This window comes from Hydractinia symbiolongicarpus, chromosome 3, assembly GCF_029227915.1.
Source record: "Hydractinia symbiolongicarpus strain clone_291-10 chromosome 3, HSymV2.1, whole genome shotgun sequence".
NCBI lineage: Eukaryota > Metazoa > Cnidaria > Hydrozoa > Anthoathecata > Hydractiniidae > Hydractinia > Hydractinia symbiolongicarpus.
The window spans coordinates 6,075,008-6,101,612 of record NC_079877.1 but is presented as its reverse complement, the minus strand read 5'-3'; the positions used below and the strand labels follow the sequence as shown (position 1 = coordinate 6,101,612).

At 36.5% G+C, this 26,605-nt stretch overlaps 1 long non-coding RNA gene across 1 annotated transcript; it reads left to right on the top strand.

Annotated features, from left to right (window-relative positions):
* Nucleotides 1-10,489: 10,489 nt before the first annotated feature.
* Nucleotides 10,490-15,975, top strand: LOC130635551 (uncharacterized). Its single transcript, XR_008982171.1, has 3 exons — nucleotides 10,490-10,719; nucleotides 10,921-11,115; nucleotides 15,100-15,975. It is a non-coding gene; the product is annotated as an uncharacterized LOC130635551 (long non-coding RNA).
* Nucleotides 15,976-26,605: the final 10,630 nt, after the last annotated feature.

Sequence of the window (26,605 nt, the reverse complement as noted above, 5' to 3'; positions counted from 1 at the left end):
TCATGCGTTTTAGTGGCGAAAAAATAATTTAAAAAATCGTTCGGGAAGTGAGTTTACACCCTGGGTACTCTCTTTGTATACTTTTGACTATACGGGCCGAGTCCGGGATTTACGGAAAACCGCAGGTTTTCGTTTGCCGGCGATTAAACTTCTTTTATTCAGCGTCTCATCAAAAATGAAAACATTCTTGAAAACTACAAGTCTCATGCGTTTTAGTGGTGAAAAAATAATTTAAAAAATCGTTCGGGAAGTTAGTTTACACCCTGGGTACTCTCTTTGTATACTTTTGACTATACGGGCAGCGTCCGGGATTTACGGAAAATCGCAGGTTTTCGTTTGTCGGCGATTAAACTTCTTTTATTCAGCGTCTCATCAAAAATGAAAACATTTTTGAAAACTACAAGTCTCATGCGTTTTAGTGGTGAAAAAATAATTTAAAAATTCGTTAGGGAAATGATTTACTCACTGGGTACTTTCCTTGTATACTTTTGACTATACGGGCCGAGACCGGGATTTACGGGAAATCGCGGGTTTTTGTTTGCTGGCGATTAAACTTCTTTTATTTAGCGTCTCATCAAAAATGAAAACATTTTTGAAAACTACAAGTCTCAAGCGTTTTAGTGGTGAAAAGATAATTTAAAAAATCGTTTTGGAAATGAGCTTACTTCCTGGGTAATTTCTTTGTATACATTCGACTATACGGGCCAAGCCCGGGATTTACGGGAAATCGCGGGATTTCGTTTGCCGGCGATTAAACTTCTTTTATTCAGCGTCTCATCAAAAATGAAAACATTTTTGAAAACTACAAGTCTCATGCGTTTTAGTGGTGAAAAAATAATTTAAAAAATCGTTCGGGAAGTGAGTTTACACCCTGGGTACTCTCTTTGTATACTTTTGACTATACGGGCCGGGTCCGGGATTTACGGAAAATCGCAGGTTTTCGTTTGCCGGCGATTAAACTTCTTTTATTCAGCGTCTCATCAAAAATGAAAACATTCTTGAAAACTACAAGTCTCATGCGTTTTAGTGGTGAAAAAGTAATTTAAAAAATCGTTCGGGAAGTGAGTTTACACCCTGGGTACTCTCTTTGTATACTTTTCACTATACGGGCCGAGTCCGGGATTTACGGAAAATCGCAGGTTATCGTTTGCCGGCGATTAAACTTCTTTTATTCAGCGTCTCATCAAAAATGAAAACATTTTTAAAAACTACAAGTCTCATGCGTTTTAGTGGCGAAAAAATAATTTAAAAAATCGTTCGGGAAGTGTGTTTACACCCTGGGTACTCTCTTTGTATACTTTTGACTATACGGGCCGAGTCCGGGATTTACGGAAAATCGCAGGTTTTCGTTTGCCGGCGATTAAACTTCTTTTATTCAGCGTCTCATCAAAAATGAAAACATTCTTGAAAACTACAAGTCTCATGCGTTTTAGTGGTGAAAAAATAATTTAAAAAATCGTTCGGGAAGTGAGTTTACACCCTGGGTACTCTCTTTGTATACTTTTGACTATACGGGCAGCGTCCGGGATTTACGGAAAATCGCAGGTTTTCGTTTGTCGGCGATTAAACTTCTTTTATTCAGCGTCTCATCAAAAATGAAAACATTTTTGAAAACTACAAGTCACATGCGTTTTAGTGGTGAAAAATAATTTAAAAATTCGTTAGGGAAATGATTTACTCACTGGGTACTTTCCTTGTATACTTTTGACTATACGGGCCGAGACCGGGATTTACGGGAAATCGCGGGTTTTCGTTTGCTGGCGATTAAACTTCTTTTATTTAGCGTCTCATCAAAAATGAAAACATTTTTGAAAACTACAAGTCTCAAGCGTTTTAGTGGTGAAAAGATAATTTAAAAAATCGTTTTGGAAATGAGTTTACTTCCTGGGTACTTTCTTTGTATACATTCGACTATACGGGCCAAGCCCGGGATTTACGGGAAATCGCGGGATTTCGTTTGCCGGCGATGAAACCCCCTTTTATTAAGCGTCTCATCAAAAATGAAAACATTTTTAAAAACTACAAGTCTCATGGGCTTTAGTGGTGAAATAATAATTTAAAAAATCGGTCGGGAAATGAGTTTACACCCCGGGTACTTTCTTTGTACACTTTTGACTATACGGGCCGAGTCCGGAATTTACGGGAAATTGCAGGTTTTCGGTTGACGGCGATTAAACTTCTTTTATTTAGCGTCTCATCAAAAATGAAAACATTTTTGAAAATTACAAGTCTCAAGCGTTTTAGTGGTGAAAAGATAATTTAAAAAATCGTTTTGGAAATGAGTTTACTCACAGGGTACTTTCTTTGTATACATTCGACTATACGGGCCAAGCCCGGGATTTACGGGAAATCGCAGGTTTTCGTTTGCCGGCGATTAAACCACTTTCATTAAGCGTCTCATCAAAAATGAAAACATTTCTGAAAACTACAAGTCTCATGCGTTTTAGTGGTGAAAAAATAATTTAAAAATTCGTTCGGGAAATGAGTTTACTCACTGGGTACTTTCCTTGTATACTTTTGACTATACGGGCCGAGTCCGGGATTTACGGGAAATCGCAGGTTTTCGTTTGCCGGCGATTAAACCACTTTCATTAAGCGTCTCATCAAAAATGAAAACATTTCTGAAAACTACAAGTCTCATGCGTTTTAGTGGTGAAAAAATAATTTAAAAATTCGTTGGGGAAATGAGTTTACTCACTGGGTACTTTCCTTTTATACTTTTGACTATACGGCCGAGTCCGGGATTTACGGGAAATCGCGGGTTTTCGTTTGCCGGCGATTAAACTTCTTTTATTCAGCGTCTCATCAAAAATGAAAACATTTTTGAAAACTACAAGTCTCATGCGTTTTAGTGGTGAAAAAATAATTTAAAAAATCGTTCGGAAAGTGAGTTTACACCCTGGGTACTCTCTTTGTATACTTTTGACTATACGGGCCGAGTCCGGGATTTACGGAAAATCGCAGGTTTTCGTTTTCCGGCGATTAAACTTCTTTTATTCAGCGTTTCATCAAAAATGAAAACATTCTTGAAAACTACAAGTCTCATGCGTTTTAGTGGTGAAAAAATAATTTAAAAAATCGTTCGGGAAGTGAGTTTACACCCTGGGTACTCTCTTTGTATACTTTTGACTATACGGGCCGAGTCCGGGATTTACGGAAAATCGCAGGTTTTCGTTTGCCGGCGATTAAACTTCTTTTATTCAGCGTCTCATCAAAAATGAAAACATTTTTAAAAACTACAAGTCTCATGCGTTTTAGTGGCGAAAAAATAATTTAAAAAATCGTTCGGGAAGTGAGTTTACACCCTGGGTACTCTCTTTGTATACTTTTGACTATACGGGCCGAGTCCGGGATTTACGGAAAATCGCAGGTTTTCGTTTGCCGGCGATTAAACTTCTTTTATTCAACGTCTCATCAAAAATGAAAACATTCTTGAAAACTACAAGTCTCATGCGTTTTAGTGGTGAAAAAATAATTTAAAAAATCGTTCGGGAAGTGAGTTTACACCCTGGGTACTCTCTTTGTATACTTTTGACTATACGGGCCGCGTCCGGGATTTACGGAAAATCGCAGGTTTTCGTTTGTCGGCGATTAAACTTCTTTTATTCAGCGTCTCATCAAAAATGAAAACATTTTTGAAAACTGCAAGTCTCATGCGTTTTAGTGGTGAAAAAATAATTTAAAAATTTGTTAGGGAAATGATTTACTCACTGGGTACTTTCCTTGTATACTTTTTACTATACGGGCCGAGACCGGGATTTACGGGAAATCGCGGGTTTTCGTTTGCTGGCGATTAAACTTCTTTTATTTAGCGTCTCATCAAAAATGAAAACATTTCTGAAAACTACAAGTCTCATGCGTTTTAGTGGTGAAAAAATAATTTAAAAATTCGTTGGGGAAATGAGTTTACTCACTGGGTACTTTCCTTTTATACTTTTGACTATACGGCCGAGTCCGGGATTTACGGGAAATCGCGGGTTTTCGTTTGCCGGCGATTAAACTTCTTTTATTCAGCGTCTCATCAAAAATGAAAACATTTTTGAAAACTACAAGTCTCATGCGTTTTAGTGGTGAAAAAATAATTTAAAAAATCGTTCGGAAAGTGAGTTTACACCCTGGGTACTCTCTTTGTATACTTTTGACTATACGGGCCGAGTCCGGGATTTACGGAAAATCGCAGGTTTTCGTTTTCCGGCGATTAAACTTCTTTTATTCAGCGTTTCATCAAAAATGAAAACATTCTTGAAAACTACAAGTCTCATGCGTTTTAGTGGTGAAAAAATAATTTAAAAAATCGTTCGGGAAGTGAGTTTACACCCTGGGTACTCTCTTTGTATACTTTTGACTATACGGGCCGAGTCCGGGATTTACGGAAAATCGCAGGTTTTCGTTTGCCGGCGATTAAACTTCTTTTATTCAGCGTCTCATCAAAAATGAAAACATTTTTAAAAACTACAAGTCTCATGCGTTTTAGTGGCGAAAAAATAATTTAAAAAATCGTTCGGGAAGTGAGTTTACACCCTGGGTACTCTCTTTGTATACTTTTGACTATACGGGCCGAGTCCGGGATTTACGGAAAATCGCAGGTTTTCGTTTGCCGGCGATTAAACTTCTTTTATTCAGCGTCTCATCAAAAATGAAAACATTCTTGAAAACTACAAGTCTCATGCGTTTTAGTGGTGAAAAAATAATTTAAAAAATCGTTCGGGAAGTGAGTTTACACCCTGGGTACTTTCCTTGTATACTTTTTACTATACGGGCCGAGACCGGGATTTACGGGAAATCGCGGGTTTTCGTTTGCTGGCGATTAAACTTCTTTTATTTAGCGTCTCATCAAAAATGAAAACATTTTTGAAAACTACAAGTCTCAAGCGTTTTAGTGGTGAAAAGATAATTTAAAAAGTCGTTTTGGAAATGAGTTTACTCACAGGGTACTTTCTTTGTATACATTCGACTATACGGGCCAACCCCGGGATTTACAGGAAATCGCGGGTTTTCGTTTGCCGGCGATTAAACAACTTTCATTAAGCGTCTCATCAAAAATGAAAACATTTCTGAAAACTACAAGTCTCATGCGTTTTAGTGGTGAAAAAATAATTTAAAAAATCGTTCGGGAAATGAGTTTACTTCCTGGGTACTTTCTTTGTATACATTCGACTATACGGCCAAGCCAGGGATTTACGGGAAATCGCGGGACTTCGTTTGCAGCGATTAAACCTCTTTTATTAAGCTTCTCATCAAAAATGAAAACATTTTTAAAAACTACAAGTCTCATGCGTTTTAGTGGCGAAAAAATAATTTAAAAAATCGTTCGGGAAGTGAGTTTACACCCTGGGTACTCTCTTTGTATACTTTTGACTATACGGACCGAGTCCGGGATTTACGGAAAATCGCAGGTTTTCGTTTGCCGGCGATTAAACTTCTCTTATTCAGCGTCTCATCAAAAATGAAAACATTCTTGAAAACTACAAGTCTCATGCGTTTAAGTGGTGAAAAAATAATTTAAAAAATCGTTCGGGAAGTGAGTTTACACCCTGGGTACTCTCTTTGTATACTTTTGACTATACGGGCCGAGTCCGGGATTTACGGAAAATCGCAGGTTTTCGTTTGCCGGCGATTAAACTTCTTTTATACAGCGTCTCATCAAAAATGAAAACATTTTTAAAAACTACAAGTCTCATGCGTTTTAGTGGCGAAAAAATAATTTAAAAAATCGTTCGGGAAGTGAGTTTACACCCTGGGTACTCTCTTTGTATACTTTTGACTATACCGGCCAAATCCGGGATTTACGGAAAATCGCAGGTTTTCGTTTGCCGGCGATTAAACTTCTTTTATTCAGCGTCTCATCAAAAATGAAAACATTCTTGAAAACTACAAGTCTCATGCGTTTTAGTGGTGAAAAAATAATTTAAAAAATCGTTCGGGAAGTGAGTTTACACCCTGGGTACTCTCTTTGTATACTTTTGACTATACGGGCCGAGTCCGGGATTTACGGAAAATCGCAGGTTTTCGTTTGCCGGCGATTAAACTTCTTTTATTCAGCGTCTCATCAAAAATGAAAACATTTTTGAAAACTACAAGTCTCATGCGTTTTAGTGGTGAAAAAATAATTTAAAAATTCGTTAGGGAAATGATTTACTCACTGGGTACTTTCCTTGTATACTTTTGACTATACGGGCCGAGACCGGGATTTACGGGAAATGGCGGGTTTTCGTTTGCCGGCGATTAAGCTTCTTTTATTTAGCGTCTCATCAAAAATGAAAACATTTTTAAAAACTACAAGTCTCATGCGTTTTAGTGGTGAAAAGATAATTTAAAAAATCGTTTTGGAAATGAGTTTACTCACAGGGTACTTTCTTTGTATACATTCGACTATACGGGCCAAGCCCGGGATTTACGGGAAATCGCGGGTTTTCGTTTGCCGGCGATTAAACAACTTTCATTAAGCGTCTCATCAAAAATGAAAACATTTCTGAAAACTACAAGTCTCATGCGTTTTAGTGGCGAAAAAATAATTTAAAAAATCGTTCGGGAAGTGAGTTTACACCCTGGGTACTCTCTTTGTATACTTTTGACTATACGGACCGAGTCCGGGATTTACGGAAAATCGCAGGTTTTCGTTTGCCGGCGATTAAACTTCTCTTATTCAGCGTCTCATCAAAAATGAAAACATTCTTGAAAACTACAAGTCTCATGCGTTTAAGTGGTGAAAAAATAATTTAAAAAATCGTTCGGGAAGTGAGTTTACACCCTGGGTACTCTCTTTGTATACTTTTGACTATACGGGCCGAGTCCGGGATTTACGGAAAATCGCAGGTTTTCGTTTGCCGGCGATTAAACTTCTTTTATACAGCGTCTCATCAAAAATGAAAACATTTTTAAAAACTACAAGTCTCATGCGTTTTAGTGGCGAAAAAATAATTTAAAAAATCGTTCGGGAAGTGAGTTTACACCCTGGGTACTCTCTTTGTATACTTTTGACTATACCGGCCGAGTCCGGGATTTACGGAAAATCGCAGGTTTTCGTTTGCCGGCGATTAAACTTCTTTTATTCAGCGTCTCATCAAAAATGAAAACATTCTTGAAAACTACAAGTCTCATGCGTTTTAGTGGTGAAAAAATAATTTAAAAAATCGTTCGGGAAGTGAGTTTACACCCTGGGTACTCTCTTTGTATACTTTTGACTATACGGGCCGAGTCCGGGATTTACGGAAAATCGCAGGTTTTCGTTTGCCGGCGATTAAACTTCTTTTATTCAGCGTCTCATCAAAAATGAAAACATTTTTGAAAACTACAAGTCTCATGCGTTTTAGTGGCGAAAAAATAATTTAAAAAATCGTTCGGGAAGTGAGTTTACACCCTGGGTACTCTCTTTGTATACTTTTGACTATACCGGCCGAGTCCGGGATTTACGGAAAATCGCAGGTTTTCGTTTGCCGGCGATTAAACTTCTTTTATTCAGCGTCTCATCAAAAATGAAAACATTCTTGAAAACTACAAGTCTCATGCGTTTTAGTGGTGAAAAAATAATTTAAAAAATCGTTCGGGAAGTGAGTTTACACCCTGGGTACTCTCTTTGTATACTTTTGACTATACGGGCCGAGTCCGGGATTTACGGAAAATCGCAGGTTTTCGTTTGCCGGCGATTAAACTTCTTTTATTCAGCGTCTCATCAAAAATGAAAACATTTTTGAAAACTACAAGTCTCATGCGTTTTAGTGGTGAAAAAATAATTTAAAAATTCGTTAGGGAAATGATTTACTCACTGGGTACTTTCCTTGTATACTTTTGACTATACGGGCCGAGACCGCGATTTACGGGAAATGGCGGGTTTTCGTTTGCCGGCGATTAAGCTTCTTTTATTTAGCGTCTCATCAAAAATGAAAACATTTTTGAAAACTACAAGTCTCAAGCGTTTTAGTGGTGAAAAGATAATTTAAAAAATCGTTTTGGAAATGAGTTTACTCACAGGGTACTTTCTTTGTATACATTCGACTATACGGGCCAAGCCCGGGATTTACGGGAAATCGCGGGTTTTCGTTTGCCGGCGATTAAACAACTTTCATTAAGCGTCTCATCAAAAATGAAAACATTTCTGAAAACTACAAGTCTCATGCGTTTTAGTGGCGAAAAAATAATTTAAAAAATCGTTCGGGAAGTGAGTTTACACCCTGGGTACTCTCTTTGTATACTTTTGACTATACGGACCGAGTCCGGGATTTACGGAAAATCGCAGGTTTTCGTTTGCCGGCGATTAAACTTCTCTTATTCAGCGTCTCATCAAAAATGAAAACATTCTTGAAAACTACAAGTCTCATGCGTTTAAGTGGTGAAAAAATAATTTAAAAAATCGTTCGGGAAGTGAGTTTACACCCTGGGTACTCTCTTTGTATACTTTTGACTATACGGGCCGAGTCCGGGATTTACGGAAAATCGCAGGTTTTCGTTTGCCGGCGATTAAACTTCTTTTATTCAGCGTCTCATCAAAAATGAAAACATTTTTAAAAACTACAAGTCTCATGCGTTTTAGTGGCGAAAAAATAATTTAAAAAATCGTTCGGGTAGTGAGTTTACACCCTGGGTACTCTCTTTGTATACTTTTGACTATACGGGCCGAGTCCGGGATTTACGGAAAATCGCAGGTTTTCGTTTGCCGGCGATTAAATTTCTTATATTCAGCGTCTCATCAAAAATGAAAACATTCTTAAAAACTACAAGTCTCATGCGTTTTAGTGGTGAAAAAATAATTTAAAAAATCGTTCGGGAAGTGAGTTTACACCCTGGGTACTCTCTTTGTATACTTTTGACTATACGGGCCGAGTCCGGGATTTACGGAAAATCGCAGGTTTTCGTTTGCCGGCGATTAAACTTCTTTTATTCAGCGTCTCATCAAAAATGAAAACATTTTTGAAAACTACAAGTCTCATGCGTTTTAGTGGTGAAAAAATAATTTAAAAATTCGTTAGGGAAATGATTTACTCACTGGGTACTTTCCTTGTATACTTTTGACTATACGGGCCGAGACCGGGATTTACGGGAAATGGCGGGTTTTCGTTTGCCGGCGATTAAGCTTCTTTTACTTAGCGTCTCATCAAAAATGAAAACATTTTTGAAAACTACAAGTCTCAAGCGTTTTAGTGGTGAAAAGATAATTTAAAAAATCGTTTTGGAAATGAGTTTACTCACAGGGTACTTTCTTTGTATACATTCGACTATACGGGCCAAGCCCGGGATTTACGGGAAATCGCGGGTTTTCGTTTGCCGGCGATTAAACAACTTTCATTAAGCGTCTCATCAAAAATGAAAACATTTCTGAAAACTACAAGTCTGATGCGTTTTAGTGGTGAAAAAATAATTTAAAAAATCGTTCGGGAAATGAGTTTACTCCCTGGGTACTTTCTTTGTATACTTTTGATTGTACGGGTCGAGTCCGGGATTTACGGGAAGTCGCGGGTTTTCGTTTGCCGGCGATTAAACTTCCTTTATTCAGCGTCTCATCAAAAATGAAAATATTTTTAAATACTACAAGTCTCATGGGCTTTAGTGGTGAAATAATAATTTAAAAAATCGTTCGGGAAATGAGTTTACACCCTGGGTACTTTCTTTGTATACTTTTGACTATGTGGGCCGAGTCCGGGGTTTAAGGGAAATGGCGGGTTTTCGTTTGCAGGCGATTAAAGTTCTTTTATTTAGCGTCTCATCAAAAATGAAAACATTTTTGAAAACTACAAGTCTCAAGCGTTTTAGTGGTGAAAAGATAATTTAAAAAATCGTTTTGGAAATGAGTTTACTCACAGGGTACTTTCTTTGTATACATTTGACTATACGGGCCAAGCCCGGGATTTACGGAAAATCGCGGGTTTTCGTTTGCCAGCGATTAAACCACTTTCATTAAGCGTCTCATCAAAAATGAAAACATTTCTGAAAACTACAAGTCTCATGCGTTTTAGTGGTGAAAAAATAATTTAAAAATTCGTTCGGGAAATGAGTTTACTCACTGGGTACTTTCCTTGTATACTTTTGACTATACGGGCCGAGTCCGGGATTTACGGGAAATCGCGGGTTTTGGTTTGCCGGCGATTAAACCACTTTCATTAAGCGTCTCATCAAAAATGAAAACATTTTTGAAAACTACAAGTCTCATGCGTTTTAGTGGTGAAAAAATAAATTAAAAAATGGTTTGGGAAATGAGTTTACACCCTGGGTACTCTCTTTGTATATTTTTGACTATACGGGCCGAGTCCGGGATTTACGGGAAATTGCAGGTTTTCGTTTACAGGCGATTAAACTTCTTTTATTCAGCGTCTCATCAAAAATAAAAACATTCTTGAAAACTACAAGTCTCGTGCGTTTTAGTGGTGAAAAAATAATTTAAAAAATCGTTCGGGAAGTGCATTTACACCCTGGGTACTCTCTTTGTATACTTTTGATAGGCTGTTCAGTCACGTGACTTTTTGCCGTGTTCGGAAATTCAGCTTAAAACAAGCTCGCACACGGCAACGCGTATTTTGTTATTGCGCGTGATGGCACTTATTTTAAATCGTCGAATTCGGCACCTATTTCGCTTAAGACAGATGGTGTATGGGCAGATAGTGATTGTTAAGTACCTTAAATTTGTTTTTTTGAATGAGACTTGTTTAAACGACCAACAGTGTATTCAGATTTCGACGAGGGAAATGTAAACTTGGCGCAAACAGAGGAAAGTGCATGACGTATCAGGTAGTCTCACTTGAAATTAGTTTATATTAAAAATATACTTTCAATTTCTATTCTTATTCCTAACTTTCCTGCATGACAAATCTGGAGAAAAAGCATTTTTTGTTTATATCGAACCCCCGTCTTAAAGTTCTATGTGACTTGCTGCAGTGCAACAACGAATTTCGACTTTTTATTTATTTTATTTTATTATATGATTTATAGTCTTGGAATGATGGCTATTAATCATGGCTATGTGCTAGATATTCCAGTTAACATTAGACACAGCTACTAAACTAAAGCACCAAAGCTAGCTAGCTACCTAGCTATATATATATTAGCCGAAGTAGTGGACCAGAAGATGGAGTGTGTGATGTTGTGTTTAATTATTCCATACCACTGTGTGGTTAATAGATAAAGGTATATTTTGCTTACTACTAGTGTGATTTGGTTTTTAAACACTTAAAGTATTAGGCTTGGAAATTTGTTGATTCCAGATACCAATTTGTTACCCACTCAGTTCTTGCAAACTGTTTACTGTTTACCATTATTCTTTTTTACAAAAACGCCTCTCTTCCAACTTTCCAGGCCTAAAGTTAGCTAAGAGTCAGAGTAGGTTACTTTATAGCTAGCTTATACTGTTTTAAAAAGCAAGATTTAGATAATAATTGAAGAGATAATGATTATATAATGTTATTTTTGTAAATATTCCATTGTTTAGTATGTATAGCTATATCATAATTGCTGACGTAAACTAGAAAGGCAGATAATACACAGTCTAGGTAGGAATGGTATTTTAAAAATAATATGCATTGGTTAAAAGTTTTGCAGCTTATGTTAGACAATAAAATTATTAGTGCAGTTTCGCTTGATATATTTTCAGCTTTAAAAATGAGTATTAAAAATAAACAAGTTTATGATCTTTTTTCTTCATTGAATGAAAAAAGCATTAAAGAAGTAAGTGATGGATTTGTTTTACTTGGTGTTGAAATAACATGTCCAGAAAAAGCGTTATATACAAAAGTTAAAAGACTAGTAGAGAAAGTAAATGGTCTGAAAAAAAGGAAAGCTAATTCTGCTATAGAAACTTTGTTGGAAGCTGAGTTTAGTGTTCCAGTGCAAATTACCCCACATCAGCGATCTATTGATGCGGCTAGTTCTAGAAATGAAGTTTTGTTTAAAGAGAAAATGAAACAATTAAAGGAGGAAAACAAAAGTTTAAAAAGAAAGTGCGAAAATTTTCAAGAATTAGAAATTCAATACAACACACAAGTCAAAGAGGTTAAGAAACTTAGTAACGAGTTATTTGTAGCAATGAAGGATGAAAATAAGTTGACAGCAGAATATCGTCGTATAAAGAACAATTATCTTGAAGTAGAGGAAAAACTTAGAAATGTGGAATTGAAATTTAAAGATAATAGCAAAGCGAGGGCAGATAAATTGAGAAATTTATCAAAGAAAATTAAAAACAGAGATGATAAAATTAATAAAATGGAATCAGAAATAGCTGAATTGATATCTGGTACTGAGAATAAAAGTGATGAGTTGGATGACATGAAAGTAAACTTGAACAGACTCAATGATAAATTAGAAAACAGTGAAACTATAGTTGATGATCTGCGGAATGAGAAAGCAAAACTGAAAAGAAAGACGCACAGTTTGTTGTTAAAAATTGAAAACCAGAAAAAATTGATTGACCACAAAGAAGTGAATGATATGAAGTGTTTAAAAAGTGATTATGACAAACTCTGTACAAACATGAAGCAACTTACTGAAGAAAATCGTGATTTGCAAATGCTCGTTTCGTTATTAAACGACAATGAAATTGTAACATTTGAAGGTGGTCGTTATTCAGACGAAATAAGAGAAGTTGTTATGGAATTACTTTCCTTGAATGTCAGCATGGGAAAGGTAAATGATGTGATCAAGGTTGTACTTGAAAAACTTGCAAAAAAAAGGGTTGACAGGTTGCCTTCACAAGGTTTAAAAAGTCATTTAATGCAAGAAGCATTAATTTTAGCACAATTACAGGTTGCAGAAGCAATGATTGATAATGACAAGGAGGCGTTTGGTAATTGTTTACATGGAGATGGTACATCAAAATACCATAAACATTATCAAAATTTTCAGATTACAACATCGAAAGGAAAAACTTTAACATTTGGATTATCAGAAGTTGCAGGTGGCGATGCGGCAATAGTAATGAAAAATTTTACTGACACAATTGATGACATGTGTGACATTCTGAAAGAATGTGACAAGGATGCAAATTTTTCCCGGCTTGTCACATCAATCAAATCTACAATGTCGGATCTTGGCCCTATTAATCCTTTATTTAACTCACAACTGAAATCTTTAAGGGAAAAATTATTACCAAATGTTGTAGAAAACTGGAATTATTTAAGCGAAACACAAAAAACGGACATGACCGATATGGGAAATTTCTTTTGCAAATTACATCTTCTGGCAAATTTTGCCTCAGAGGCAGATAAAGTTCTGCATTCATTTGAGAGAATGGTCCTCTGTGATGACTATGAAACAGTATTTGCCTTCAATAGTGCAAAAGAATCTTCTGCTTCTAGATTAGTGCGTACAGCTTGTAAAGCTTTTCATGTGCGTGGAAGTGACGAATGTGGAGTAGCATCGTATTTTAACTCGTTTTTAGCTGGTCGCAATCAGAAATCTTACTTTGTACCATTTATTGGAAATCGTTTTAACATATTGTTTTATAACGCTGCTGCATTATATTACCATCGTGATGCAGTCGTATCTTTTCTTTCATCATGGCCTGATCCTAATAATTTACTGAAAGCTGTAAATGAAGACGTATCAAATAAGTTGTTTCTTAGTGAAGTCAGAGCACTTGGCATTATTGATAAATTATTGACTGGTCCATTGTGGCGATTAATAGAGTCTTGTGAAAGTATCCTCGAAATAAATCCATACCTGTTACAACTTAAAGTCAAACTATCTGCACTCTGCAACAATTGTTCATCACTTCTATCTGGCAGTCATATTTTCCAAGAGGATGGTATTATTGTACACAACAAAGATGAATTATTTATCAAGCTATTTGAGGATACAGGTGATGATGAATTGGATATTCTAACACAGCAAGCCCTTGAAATTATTTGCCATGCAATTCTCATCATCTTAGAGCGTCAATGTAAGGATCAACTGCCTGGAGGAAAGTACTGGAGCCCCAGTCAGATAATAAAGGAGACGTCATCAATTGTACCAGTAACCAATAAGGCTTCTGAAAGTGACTTTGCAATTTTGGATTTGTTAGTGAAAACGAAGCCAAGTGCCAATGTTGAAACATTGCAGGCTTTAACCATGTGGTCGCGTAACAAAACACTTGATTGGTTTGAACAGAAGTCTTATGATGAGAAAAAAAGTATGATGGAATCAGCCAGACATAATGTGGAAAAAATGAAGGCGAAGTATAAATCAAGGAGAAAAGAACTGTTGGAGGAGAGGAAAAGGAAATTGCTTGCTAAACAAGATATGAAAAAGAAAGCTGAAGAGAAAATAGCATTGAAGAAAGTGGAAGCTTTTAACAAATTGCTTGAGCTAAATGTCCAGGCTTGGATATCTGTTGATGAACTGAAAAAAAACATCATGGATATATCATCACAAAAACGTGCAGAAGTTTTGCTAGCGCAAATGAATTTTTACAGGCATGTTATGCCTTTCAAATGCAATTCCAAATTGTTTAACAAAACAAAACAGAGTGGAAACAAAAGAGTTGATTTGTCTTGGGAAGAGCTTCTTGAAAACTTTGTTAAAATCATGCATGTAACATTTTCATCATCTGCAGAAAAGGTAACAAAGGATAACCTGAAGTCGAAGGAAGATAGAGATGAAGTAGTTGCAACCCAAAAAAAGGAACTGATGGAAAAGATCAAGAAAGAAAGGATGAAAAAACTGTCTGAACAACAAAAAAGCAACAAACTCCCTTCCTTCATCAAAGACCCTGATTGTTTAGTTGGTTTACACATACGGCATCATTTAAAGGAAGAAGATGAAGAGGATGCATATTGGTGTAAAGGGGAAATTCTAAGTGTAGCAAAACGACATTCCAATCCTAAACGCACGTTGTTTAATGTAGTATATGAGTCAGAACCTGAGACAGTTTGGAGTTTTCCAATAATTTTAGATTTTGAGAAGGGAGACGTTATTATGTTATCTTAGAATATAGTTAGTTATAGTATAGTTATATATTTGAGGGAAGAAATTTTTGTGGTAATGTATTTCGTTCAAACCGTGGAACTTTTTTATGGCAAAAACTTCTTCCTTTGAGGATCATTGTTTTGTCAACTTGTGACATGTGGTATATATTGTTCTATTAAAACATTTAGCACTTATGGTAGCTTAATATTTTGCGTTCTTTTTTTTATTTAGGTGCTAAAAGGTGCAGTTGTTCCATTTTCATCTGGTCTGCATATTTATACTCTGTCAAATATTTTGCAAGCTTTAAGAGTGTTTGTCAAAGTTTTATAGTTACCAACTTAGTGTTTTACAGTGGTTCCTGTGGACTTTCTTTTTACATTTCCTTAAATTTGAAATATCTTTTCAGCTATTACGTTATTTTCTCTGGCTGGTCTGCAAAAATATAAATTTCGTACATTTCTATGAAGTCTCTCAATGTTAAGATTACAGTTTATAAACATTTTTGCCGGTTATTGTATAATTGTTTTGCTTTTATACATTGATTTTATGTTATTTTTGAGCTACAGCATCATTTTTACTATCTGGTCTGCAAATTACACTCTTGTCAAATATTTTGTACTCTTCAAGAGTGTTTGTAAAATTTTTGAATAGTTACTAATTTGTGGTGTTTTATTATGTTCCTGTGAATTTTTTTCGCATTTTCATCAATTTGGAAAGATTTTTTCAACTATGACGTCATTTTTTCTATCTGGTCTGCAAATTACACTCTTGTCAGATATTTGTACTCCTTAAGAGTGTTTGTATAATTTTTGAATAGTTACTAATTTGTGGTGTTTTATTATGTTCCTGTGAACTTTTTTGCATTTTCATCAATTTGGAAAGATTTTTTCAACTATGACGTCATTTTTTCTATCTGGTCTGCAAATTTACACCCTTGTCCGAAATTTCGTACACTCTAATGAACTTTGTTTAACGTTAAGATTACAGTTTATAAAATTGTTTACTGGTTGTTGTATACTTTCTTGCGCTTTTAGAGCAATTTGTAGTAATATTTGAGCTATGACGTCATCATTACGTCATTTCTAAAAATAAACCATCAAAAATTAATATATTTTTTCTTTTACAAATATACTATCTACTGTAAAAATTTTAAGTTCTTACCATGTCTCAATCTGGAGTTATTGATTTTTAAAGATAGAAATTGTGAAAAAAAACCTATACATGACCCCCGTCTTTGTGCCGTGTTTTGTTGCGAAATTGGCCGAAAAACGCAACAAAAAAGGGCTATACTATCTATCATAAAAATAACAATAACTAGAGAATGGCTTGGAGTTAGGAGTTGCGCGACCCCTCGTTGAAACCGTATAGAAATGTAGAAAACGTTGCATACGGCTAGAAGGTCGAGCGGCGCATAGAAAAATTTGACCTGAACAGCCTACTTTTGACTATACGGGCCGAGTCCAGGATTTACGGAAAATTGCAGGTTTTCGTTTGCCGGCGATTAAACTTCTTTTATTCAGCGTCTCATCAAAAATGAAAACATTTTTGAAAACTACAAGTCTCATGCGTTTTAGTGGTGAAAAAATAATTTAAAAAATCGTTCGGGAAGTGAGTTTACACCCTGGGTACTCTCTTTGTACACTTTTGACTATACGCGCCGAGTCCGGGATTTACGGAAAATCGCAGGTTTTCGTTTGCCGGCGATTAAACTTCTTTTATTCAGCGTCTCATCAAAAATGAAAACATTTCTGAAACCTACAAGTCTCATGCGTTTTGGTGGTGAAAAAATAATTTAAAAAATCGTTCGGGAAATGAGTTTACTTCCTGGGTACTTTCTTTGTATACATTCGACTATACGGGCCAACCCCGGGATTTACAGGAAATCGCGGGTTTTCGTTTGCCAGCGATTAAACAACTTTTATTAAGCGTCTCATCAAAAATGAAAACATTTCTGAAAACTACAAGTCTCATGCGTTTTAGTGGTGAAAAAATAATATAAAAAATCGTTCGGGAAATGAGTTTACTTCCTGGGTACTTTCTTTGTATACATTCGACTATACGGCCAAGCCAGGGATTTACGGGAAATCGCGGGACTTCGTTTGCAGCAATTAAACATCTTTTATTAAGCGTCTCATCAAAAATGAAAACATTTTTAAAAACTACAAGTCTCATGCGTTTTAGTGGCGAAAAAATAATATAAAAAATCGTTCGGGAAGTGAGTTTACACCCTGGGTACTCTCTTTGTATACTTTTGACTATACGGGCCGAGTCCGGGATTTACGGAAAATCGCAGGTTTTCGTTTGCCGGCGATTAAACTTCTTTTATTCAGATTCTCATTAAAAATGAAAACATTTTTGAAAACTACAAGTCTCATGCGTTTTAGTGGTGAAAAAAGAATTTAAAGAATCGTTCGGGAAATGAGCTTACTTCCTGGGTACTTTCTTTGTATACATTCGACTATACGGCCAAGCCCGGGATTTACGGGAAATCGCGGGACTTCTTTTGCAGCGATTAAACCTCTTTTATTAAGCGTCTCATCAAAAATGAAAACATTTTTAAAAACTACAAGTCTCATGGGCTTTAGTGGTGAAATAATAATTTAAAAAATCGTTCGGGAAATGAGTTTACACCCCGGGTACTTTCTTTGTATATTTTTGACTATACGGGCCGAGCCGGAATTTACGGGAAATCGCAGGTTTTCGTTTGCCGGCGATTAAACTTCTTTTATTCAGCGTCTCATCAAAAATGAAAACATTTTTGAAAACTACAAGTCTCATGCGTTTTAGTGGTGAAAAAATAATTTAAAAAATCGTTCGGGAAATGAGTTTACTCCCTGGGTACTTTCTTTGTATACTTTTGACTATACGGGTCGAGTCCAGGATTTACGGGAAATGGCGGGTTTTCGTTTGCCGGCGATTAAACTTCTTTTATTTAGCGTCTCATCAAAAATGAAAACATTTTTGAAAACTACAAGTCTCAAGCGTTTTAGTGGTGAAAAGATAATTTAAAAAATCGTTTTGGAAATGAGTTTACTCACAGGGTACTTTCTTTGTATACATTCGACTATACGGGCCAAGCCAGGGATTTACGGGAAATCGCGGGACTTTGTTTGCAGCGATTAAACCTCTTTTATTAAGCGTCTCATCAAAAATGAAAACATTTTTAAAAACTACATGTCTCATGGGCTTTAGTGGTGAAATAATAATTTAAAAAATCGTTCGGGAAATGAGTTTACACCCTGGGTACTTTCTTTGTATACTATTGACTATACGGGCCGAGTCCGGAATTTACGGGAAATTGCAGGTTTTCGTTTGCCGGCGATTAAACTTCTTTTATTCAGCGTCTCATCAAAAATGAAAACATTTTTGAAAACTACAAGTCTCATGCGTTTTAGTGGTGAAAAAATAATTTAAAAAATCGTTAGGGAAATGAGTTTACTCACAGGGTACTTTCTTTGTATACATTCGACTATACGGGCCAAGCCCGGGATTTACGGGAAATCGCGGGTTTTCGTTTGCAGCGATTAAACCTCTTTTATCAAGCGTCTCATCAAAAATGAAAACACTTTTAAAAACTACAAGTCTCATGGGCTTTAGTGGTGAAATAATAATTTAAAAAATCGTTCGGGAAATGAGTTTACACCCCGGGTACTTTCTTTGTATACTTTTGACTATACGGGCCGAGTCTGGAATTTACGGGAAATCGCAGGTTTTCGTTTGCCGGCGATTAAACTTCTTTTATTCAGCGTCTCATCAAAAATGAAAACATTTTTGAAAACTACAAGTCTCATGCGTTTTAGTGGTGAAAAAATAATTTAAAAAATCGTTCGGGAAATGATTTTACTCCCTGGGTACTTTCTTTGTATACTTTTGACTATACGGGTCGAGTCCGGGATTTACGGGAAGTCGCAGGTTTTCGTTTGCCGGCGATTATTCTTCTTTTATTCAGCGTCTCATCAAAAATGAAAATATTTTTAAATACTACAAGTCTCATGGGCTTTAGTGGTGAAATAATAATTTAAAAAATCGTTCGGGAAATGAGTTTACTCACAGGGTACTTTCTTTGTATACATTCGACTATACGGGCCAAGCCCGGGATTTACAGGAAATCGCGGGTTTTCGTTTGCCGGCGATTAAACCACTTTCATTAAGCGTCTCATCAAAAATGAAAACATTTCTGAAAACTACAAGTCTCATGCGTTTTAGTGGTGAAAAAATAATTTAAAAAATCGTTCGGGAAATGAGTTTACTCCCTGGGTACTTTCTTTGTATACTTTTGACTATACGGGCCGAGTCCGGAATTTACGGGAAATCGCAGGTTTTCGTTTGCCAGCGATTAAACTTCTTTTATTCAGCGTCTCATCAAAAATGAAAACATTTTTGAAAACTACAAGTCTCATGCGTTTTAGTGGTGAAAAAATAATTTAAAAAATCGTTCGGGAAATGAGTTTACTCCCTGGGTACTTTCTTTGTATACATTCGACTATACGGGCCAAGCCCGGGATTTACAGGAAATCGCGGGTTTTCGTTTGCCGGCGATTAAACCACTTTCATTAAGCGTCTCATCAAAAATGAAAACATTTCTGAAAACTACAAGTCTCATGCGTTTTAGTGGTGAAAAAATAATTTAAAAAATCGTTCGGGAAATGAGTTTACTCCCTGGGTACTTTCTTTGTATACTTTTGACTATACGGGCCGAGTCCGGAATTTACGGGAAATCGCAGGTTTTCGTTTGCCGGCGATTAAACTTCTTTTATTCAGCGTCTCATCAAAAATGAAAACATTTTTGAAAACTACAAGTCTCATGCGTTTTAGTGGTGAAAAAATAATTTAAAAAATCGTTCGGCAAATGAGTTTACTCCCTGGGTACTTTCTTTGTATACTTTTGACTATACGGGTCGAGTCCGGGATTTACGGGAAGTCGCGGGTTTTCGTTTGCCGGCGATTATTCTTCTTTTATTCAGCGTCTCATCAAAAATGAAAATATTTTTAAATACTACAAGTCTCATGGGCTTTAGTGGTGAAATAATAATTTAAAAAATCGTTCGGAAAATGAGTTTACACCCTGTGTACTTTCTTTGTATACTTTTGACTATGCGGGCTGAGTCCGGGGTTTACGGGAAGTCGCGGGTTTTCGTTTGCCGGCGATTAAACTTCTTTTATTCAGCGTCTCATCAAAAATGAAAATATTTTTAAATACTACAAGTCTCATGGGCTTTAGTGGTGAAATAATAATTTAAAAAATAGTTCGGGAAATGAGTTTACACCCTGGGTACTTTCTTTGTATACTTTTGACTATGCGGGCCGAGTCCGGGGTTTACGGGAAATGGCGGGTTTTCGTTTGCCGGCGATTAAACTTCTTTTATTTAGCGTCTCATCAAAAATGAAAACATTTTTGAAAACTACAAGTCTCAAGCGTTTTAGTGGTGAAAAGATAATTTAAAAAATCGTTTTGGAAATGAGTTTACTCACAGGGTACTTTCTTTGTATACATTCGACTATACGGGCCAAGCCCGGGATTTACGGGAAATCGCGGGTTTTCGTTTGCCGGTGATTAAACCACTTTCATTAAGCGTCTCATCAAAAATGAAAACATTTCTGAAAACTACAAGTCTCATGCGTTTTAGTGGTGAAAAAATAATTTAAAAAATCGTTCGGGAAATGAGTTTACTCCCTGGGTACTTTCTTTGTATACTTTTGACTATACGGGTCGAGTCCGGGATTTACGGGAAGTCGCGGGTTTTCGTTTGCCGGCGATTATTCTTCTTTTATTCAGCGTCTCATCAAAAATGAAAATATTTTTAAATACTACAAGTCTCATGGGCTTTAGTGGTGAAATAATAATTTAAAAAATCGTTCGGGAAATGAGTTTACACCCTGTGTACTTTCTTTGTATACTTTTGACTATGCGGGCCGAGTCCGGGGTTTACGGGAAATGGCGGGTTTTCGTTTGCCGGCGATTAAACTTCTTTTATTTAGCGTCTCATCAAAAACGAAAACATTTCTGAAAACTACAAGTCTCATGCGTTTTAGTGGTGAAAAAATAATTTAAAAATTCGTTCGGGAAATGAGTTTACTCACTGGGTACTTTCTTTGTATACTTTTGACTATACGGGCCGAGTCCGGGATTTACGGGAAATCGCGGGTTTTCGTTTGCCGGCGATTAAACCACTTTCATTAAGCGTCTCATCAAAAATGAAAACATTTCTGAAAACTACAAGTCTCATGCGTTTTAGTGGTGAAAAAATAATTTAAAAAATCGTTCGGGAAAAGAGTTTACTCCCTGGGTACTTTCATTGTATACTTTTGACTATACGGGTCGAGTCCGGGATTTACGGGAAGTCGCGGGTTTTCGTTTGCCGGCGATTAAACTTCTTTTATTCAGCGTCTCATCAAAAATGAAAATATTTTTAAATACTACAAGTCTCATGGGCTTTAGTGGTGAAATAATAATTTAAAAAATCGTTCGGGAAATGAGTTTACACCCTGGGTACTTTCTTTGTATACTTTTGACTATGCGGGCCGAGTCCGGGGTTTACGGGAAATGGCGGGTTTTCGTTTGCCGGCGATTAAACTTCTTTTATTTAGCGTCTCATCAAAAATGAAAACATTTTTGAAAACTACAAGTCTCAAGCGTTTTAGTGGTAAAAAGATAATTTAAAAAATCGTTTTAAAAAAAATGAGTTTATTCGCAGGGTACTTTCTTTGTATACATTCGACTATACGGGCCAAGCCCGGGATTTACGGGAACTCGCGGGTTTTCGTTTGCCGGCGATTAAACCACTTTCATTAAGCGTCTCATCAAAAATGAAAACATTTCTGAAAACTACAAGTCTCATGGGCTTTAGTGGTGAAATAATAATTTAAAAAATCGTTCGGGAAATGAGTTTACACCCTGGGTACTTTCTTTGTATACTTTTGACTATGCGGGCCGAGTCCGGGGTTTACGGGAAATGGCGGGTTTTCGTTTGCCGGCGATTAAACTTCTTTTATTTAGCGTCTCATCAAAAATGAAAACATTTTTGAAAACTACAAGTCTCAAGCGTTTTAGTGGTGAAAAGACAATTTAAAAAATCGTTTTGGAAATGAGTTTACTCACAGGGTACTTTCTTTGTATACATTCGACTATACGGGCCAAGCCCGGGATTTACGGGAAATCGCGGGTTTTCGTTTGCCGGCGATTAAACTACTTTCATTAAGCGTCTCATCAAAAATGAAAACATTTCTGAAAACTACAAGTCTCATGCGTTTTAGTGGTGAAAAAATAATTTAAAAAATCGTTCGGGAAATGAGTTTACTCCCTGGGTACTTTCTTTGTATACTTTTGACTATACGGGTCGAGTCCGGGATTTACGGGAAGTCGCGGGTTTTCGTTTGCCGGCGATTATTCTTCTTTTATTCAGCGTCCCATCAAAAATGAAAATATTTTTAAATACTACAAGTCTCATGGGCTTTAGTGGTGAAATAATAATTTAAAAAATCGTTCGGGAAATGAGTTTACACCCTGTGTACTTTTTTTGTATACTTTTGACTATGCGGGCCGAGTCCGGGGTTTACGGGAAATGGCGGGTTTTCGTTTGCCGGCGATTAAACTTCTTTTATTTAGCGTCTCATCAAAAATGAAAACATTTCTGAAAACTACAAGTCTCATGCGTTTTAGTGGTGAAAAAATAATTTAAAAAATCGTTCGGGAAATGAGTTTACTCCCTGGGTACTTTCTTTGTATACTTTTGACTATACGGGTCGAGTCCGGGATTTACGGGAAGTCGCGGGTTTTCGTTTGCCGGCGATTAAACTTCTTTTATTCAGCGTCTCATCAAAAATGAAAATATTTTTAAATACTACAAGTCTCTTTGGCTTTAGTGGTGAAATAATAATTTAAAAAATCGTTCGGGAAATGAGTTTACACCCTGGGTACTTTCTTTGTATACTTTTGACTATGCGGGCCGAGTCCGGGGTTTACGGGAAATGGCGGGTTTTCGTTTGCCGGCGATTAAACTTCTTTTATTTAGCGTCTCATCAAAAATGAAAACATTTTTGAAAACTACAAGTCTCAAGCGTTTTAGTGGTAAAAAGATAATTTAAAAAATCGTTTTGGAAATGAGTTTACTCACAGGGTACTTTCTTTGTATACATTCGACTATACGAGCCAAGCCCGGGATTTACGGGAAATCGCGGGTTTTCGTTTGCCGGCGATTAAACCACTTTCATTAAGCGTCTCATCAAAAATGAAAACATTTCTGAAAACTACAAGTCTCATGCGTTTTAGTGGTGAAAAAATAATTTAAAAATTCGTTCGGGAAATGAGTTTACTCACTGGGTACTTTCCTTGTATACTTTTGACTATACGGGCCGAGTCCGGGATTTACGGGAAATCGCGGGTTTTCGTTTGCCGGCGATTAAACCACTTTCATTAAGCGTCTCATCAAAAATGAAAACATTTTTGAAAACGACAAGTCTCATGCGTTTTAGTGGTGAAAAAATAATTTAAAAATTCGTTCGGGAAATGAGTTTACTCACTGGGTACTTTCCTTGTATACTTTTGACTATACGGGCCGAGTCCGGGATTTACGGGAAATCGCGGGTTTTCGTTTGCCGGCGATTAAACCACTTTCATTAAGCGTCTCATCAAAAATGAAAACATTTTTGAAAACGACAAGTCTCATGCGTTTTAGTGGTGAAAAAATAATTTAAAAATTCGTTCGGGAAATGAGTTTACTCACTGGGTACTTTCCTTGTATACTTTTGACTATACGGGCCGAGTCCGGGATTTACGGGAAATCGCGGTTTTTCGTTTGCCGGCGATTAAACTGCTCTTATTCAGCGTCTTATCAAAAATGAAAACATTTTTAAAAACTAAAAGTCTCATAGGCTTTAGTGGTAAAATAATAATTTAAAAAATCGTTTGGGAAATGAGTTTACTCCCTGGGTACTTTCTTTGTATACTTTTAACTATACGGGCCGAGTCCGGGATTTACGGGAAATCGCAGGTTTTCGTTTGCAGGCGATTAAACCACTTTCATTAAGCGTCTCATCAAAAATGAAAACATTTTTGAAAACGACAAGTCTCATGCGTTTTAGTGGTGAAAAAATAATTTAAAAATTCGTTCGGGAAATGAGTTTACTCACTGGGTACTTTCCTTGTATACTTTTGACTATACGGGCCGAGTCCGGGATTTACGGGAAATCGCGGTTTTTCGTTTGCCGGCGATTAAACTTCTCTTATTCAGCGTCTTATCAAAAATGAAAACATTTTTAAAAACTAAAAGTCTCATAGGCTTTAGTGGTAAAATAATAATTTAAAAAATCGTTTGGGAAATGAGTTTACTCCCTGGGTACTTTCTTTGTATACTTTTAACTATACGGGCCGAGTCCGGGATTTACGGGAAATCGCAGGTTTTCGTTTGCAGGCGATTAAACTTCTTTTATTCAGCGTCTCATCAAAAATGAAAACATTTTTGAAAACTGCAAGTCTCAAGCGTTTTAGTGGTGAAAAGATAATTTAAAAAATCGTTTTGGAAATGAGTTTACTCACAGGGTACTTTCTTTGTATACATTCGACTATACGGGCCAAGCCCGGGATTTACGGGAAATCGCGGGTTTTCGTTTGCCGGCGATTAAACTTCTTTTATTCAGCGTCTCATCAAAAATGAAAACATTTTTGAAAACTACAAGTCTCATGCGTTTTAGTGGTGAAAAAATAATTTAAAAAATCGTTAGGGAAATGAGTTTACTCACAGGGTACTTTCTTTGTATACATTCGACTATACGGGCCAAGCCCGGGATTTACGGGAAATCGCGGGTTTTCGTTTGCAGCGATTAAACCTCTTTTATCAAGCGTCTCATAAAAAATGAAAACACTTTTAAAAACTACAAGTCTCATGCGTTTTAGTGGTGAAAAAATAATTTAAAAATTCGTTCGGGAAATGAGTTTACTCACTGGGTACTTTCCTTGTATACTTTTGACTATACGGGCCGAGTCCGGGATTTACGGGAAATCGCGGTTTTTCGTTTGCCGGCGATTAAACTTCTCTTATTCAGCGTCTTATCAAAAATGAAAACATTTTTAAAAACTAAAAGTCTCATAGGCTTTAGTGGTAAAATAATAATTTAAAAAATCGTTTGGGAAATGAGTTTACTCCCTGGGTACTTTCTTTGTATACTTTTAACTATACGGGCCGAGTCCGGGATTTACGGGAAATCGCAGGTTTTCGTTTGCAGGCGATAAAACTTCTTTTATTCAGCGTCTCATCAAAAATGAAAACATTTTTGAAAACTGCAAGTCTCAAGCGTTTTAGTGGTGAAAAGATAATTTAAAAAATCGTTTTGGAAATGAGTTTACTCACAGGGTACTTTCTTTGTATACATTCGACTATACGGGCCAAGCCCGGGATTTACGGGAAATCGCGGGTTTTCGTTTGCCGGCGATTAAACTTCTTTTATTCAGCGTCTCATCAAAAATGAAAACATTTTTGAAAACTACAAGTCTCATGCGTTTTAGTGGTGAAAAAATAATTTAAAAAATCGTTTGGGAAATGAGTTTACTCCCTGGGTACTTTCTTTGTATACTTTTGACTATGCGGGTCGAGTCCGGGATTTACGGGAAGTCGCGGGTTTTCGTTTGCCGGCGATTATTCTTCTTTTAATCAGCGTCTCATCAAAAATGAAAAAAATTTTAAATACTACAAGTCTCATGGGCTTTAGTGGTGAAATAATAATTTAAAAAATCGTTCGGGAAATGAGTTTACACCCTGTGTACTTTCTTTGTATACTTTTGACTATGCGGGCCGAGTCTGGGATTTACGGGAAATGGCGGGTTTTCGTTTGCCGGCGATTAAACTTCTTTTATTTAGCGTCTCATCAAAAATGAAAACATTTTTGAAAACTACAAGTCTCAAGCGTTTTAGTGGTGAAAAGATAATTTAAAAAATCGTTTTGGAAATGAGTTTACTCACAGGGTACTTTCTTTGTATACATTCGACTATACGGGCCAAGCCCGGGATTTACAGGAAATCGCGGGTTTTCGTTTGCCGGCGATTAAACCACTTTCATTAAGCGTCTCATCAAAAATGAAAACATTTCTGAAAACTACAAGTCTCATGCGTTTTAGTGGTGAAAAAATAATTTAAAAAATCGTTCGGGAAATGAGTTTACTCCCTGGGTACTTTCTTTGTATACTTTTGACTATACGGGTCGAGTCCGGGATTTACGGGAAGTCGCGGGTTTTCGTTTGCCGGCGATTAAACTTCTTTTATTCAGCGTCTCATCAAAAATAAAAATATTTTTAAATACTACAAGTCTCATGGGCTTTAGTGGTGAAATAATAATTTAAAAAATCGTTCGGGAAATGAGTTTACACCCTGGGTACTTTCTTTGTATACTTTTGACTATGCGGGCCGAGTCCGGGGTTTACGGGAAATGGCGGGTTTTCGTTTGCCAGCGATTAAACTTCTTTTATTTAGCGTCTCATCAAAAATGAAAACATTTTTGAAAACTACAAGTCTCAAGCGTTTTAGTGGTGAAAAGACAATTTAAAAAATCGTTTTGGAAATGAGTTTACTCACAGGGTACTTTCTTTGTATACATTCGACTATACGGGCCAAGCCCGGGATTTACGGGAAATCGCGGGTTTTCGTTTGCCGGCGATTAAACCACTTTCATTAAGCGTCTCATCAAAAATGAAAACATTTCTGAAAACTACAAGTCTCATGCGTTTTAGTGGTGAAAAAATAATTTA